Source organism: Leguminivora glycinivorella, chromosome Z, assembly GCF_023078275.1.
Source record: "Leguminivora glycinivorella isolate SPB_JAAS2020 chromosome Z, LegGlyc_1.1, whole genome shotgun sequence".
Classification (NCBI taxonomy): Eukaryota; Metazoa; Arthropoda; class Insecta; order Lepidoptera; family Tortricidae; genus Leguminivora; species Leguminivora glycinivorella.
The window spans coordinates 28,131,112-28,133,656 of record NC_062998.1 but is presented as its reverse complement, the minus strand read 5'-3'; the positions used below and the strand labels follow the sequence as shown (position 1 = coordinate 28,133,656).

Here is a 2,545-nt window from a genome sequence, read left to right as displayed (position 1 = left end):
TTTTGGGGCCAGACGCTTGAAGTGTTCCTCGAACCTACCGTCGAGAACGAGTCCCAGGTACTTCATCGTCGACCCGATGGCTATGGAAGTTCCCCCCACTGTAATTTGGGCTCCCTCCGGAGGTTTATTTCGAGGCCCGTGGAAGACCAGAACCTCGGATTTGTGCAGTGCGACTTCCAGGAGCGGCCCCAACACCGAGCCCTGTGGAACACCGCACGCCATTTTCCGTCTTCCCCAGCCATCTTTAGTTGGGAATACCACAACGCGCCCGGCAAAGTATTCCGCCACTGTGTTTTGTAGATGATTGGGCACATTGTGATATTTGAGTGCCGCCTTTATTGTCTCCCAGGGTAAGGTATTGAATGCATTCGAAATGTCTAGTGACACAGGCATCACAGTCCCACCCTGGGAGATCTCCTCTTCTGCGAAGTCCCTTACGTGGGCAATTGCGTCTAGTGTCGAACGCTGCGGACGGAAGCCATATTGGCAATGGAGCGGAGTTTCAAGACAGCAACACTCAGTTCGACCTCCGTGACTGGCGGTACCTCTCTAACCACGTCTGGTGGTATGGCACAACCAGATGCCATAGCTGGTGGCACAAAGCCGCCCCTTTCTAGGAAAAGAGCACTGACAACCTTACCTTACCTTGTAAAGCCTGCTGATCATTCGTGAACCTTATTGAAATGCGATAGCATTCACGAATGGCCAGTTGAGCCTATTGCTGTAGTATAAACCTACCAACTATAACGGGTTTTAAGCCCCATGTTGTACACTCAATAATTTATCTACCTTCATAAAAAAGTTTCTGTTATCGTAGACTGACAATTGCTATATACTTACTTCAATGTTGTTATCTTAATCTTAGTGTAAAGTACCTAATCTAATGTAGTTTAAAGTTTAATTGAGCGCTACGCCAACAAACTGTCTCACAGTTTGGCGAAAATTTAATTTAAGGTACTATGTAACTGTGTTTTTTTCTTTAAAAAAAAAAAAAAAAAAAACTCGTTCCAAAAGATCTGGCTCGAGACTGCTGGTCAGTGGGGGAAGGGAGGGGGGGGGGGGGGGGCAAGGCCGGAGCTTTTGCCTTACGCTCCGATACGATCTGCCCCATGGATCCCTGTTGAGCGCTTCCCTGGCCTCTTTGGCCTGCGCGATAGCATTATGCAGCGTTTTGAACTCGGATGCGCCTTCTTCTACTTCTTGTGTATTGACAGCGCGCAGCCACGCAAGCGTTTCGCAATTGATTCTGGCAGTGAATTCTAGCAATGAGTTCTGGTATCCACCAGTACACCCGTCGTTTCGTCGAAAGAAGTTTTGCTCTAGGCATCGCTGCGTCGCAGATTCGAATCAGCGCAGCTCCGAGTTGTTCCACCTCATGCTCAACCCTAACGTCCACTGAACCATTACTTTGCCCCCAAGACTCAACGATGGCCGCCTCCTTGGGCACAGTTCTAACCTTTTTTTTTTTTGACCCAGGGGAATCCGTTATGGATCCCACTGGCCCGGGAGAAGCCAGTGGGTATGTCCGACTCGCACGGACTAAACGCCCTGGGGCGTTCCGCCGCTCGACGACGAAGACTGCTTAGGCAGCTTACTCCGCTGAAGGCCCTCGGAACACGGGAGGGCCTTCCAGCTCGGAACCTCGTTTAGGTGGGTGATGGGACTCCCGATCCATCACCCGCAGGTTCCATGGGCGCCAGAAGAGTTCCGGCGCCTGGCGGTGGACATGGTCTTTGGTTTCACCGCTAACCAAGTCGGCCGCAAAGGATAGGGAGAACGGCGCACCGTAATACCGGCACTCCTCTTCCCTTGCGGCCCCGCCAAGGTCGCAGGGGGTTGGGAGAGTGGCGCACCGCTATACCATCACGCCTCTCCTCCTGCGATCCCACCTCGGCTACCGTGGGAGGGCACAGAGCGGCATCCCATACTGCCGGATCTTCCATCCCACGGCAGTCCTCCCAAATGCGTCTCAAGTGGGCTTTACAAGCCCATTTGGAGCATCCTCCTCGGGCCAGCTCGCCCAGCAACAAGCCGGCCCTGGGTACCTCTTAGCTTCGCCGTGGGTGACCAGTCCACGGTTACTAAGCCCCCCCACCACGGCAAGGTGGGCACCCTGGGGGGGGGGGCACAGTTCTAACCTAACCTAACCCACTTTTCTCACAAAAGTTTGTTTCCGTGAGGGTCGCAGTTCTAACCTAACCTAACCCAATTTTCTAGCAAAAGTTTGTTTTCGTGACGGTGACAGTTCTGTTCCTTAGAAATAATGCAATGAATTAAGATATTGTAGCTATAGTAATTATTAAATTAGCTGAACGTGAATACTTAAAAAATAAGAAAAAAGGATGTATGCTCTTCGAATTGAATAATTTGCTATGAAGACGGGTAAATTGCTGCGCAATTAGTATTTTTGATAAGATTGTTGTATTTTTGTTCCTAAAGGAATTTAATTGTCTTGCATTAGAGGAAAAAAGTAATGTCGTGCTGATGTGTATTTTGGAATAATCTGCATTACTAGTTTTGTTAATCATTTAGTTTATTTGCAGTG

At 49.8% G+C, this 2,545-nt stretch overlaps 1 long non-coding RNA gene across 1 annotated transcript; it reads right to left on the bottom strand.

Annotated features, from left to right (window-relative positions):
* Positions 1 to 490: 490 nt before the first annotated feature.
* On the bottom strand, positions 491 to 1,562 carry LOC125241671. Its single transcript, XR_007178756.1, has 2 exons — positions 1,003 to 1,562; positions 491 to 635 (listed from the first exon to the last, which is right to left on the bottom strand). It is a non-coding gene; the product is annotated as an uncharacterized LOC125241671 (long non-coding RNA).
* Positions 1,563 to 2,545: the final 983 nt, after the last annotated feature.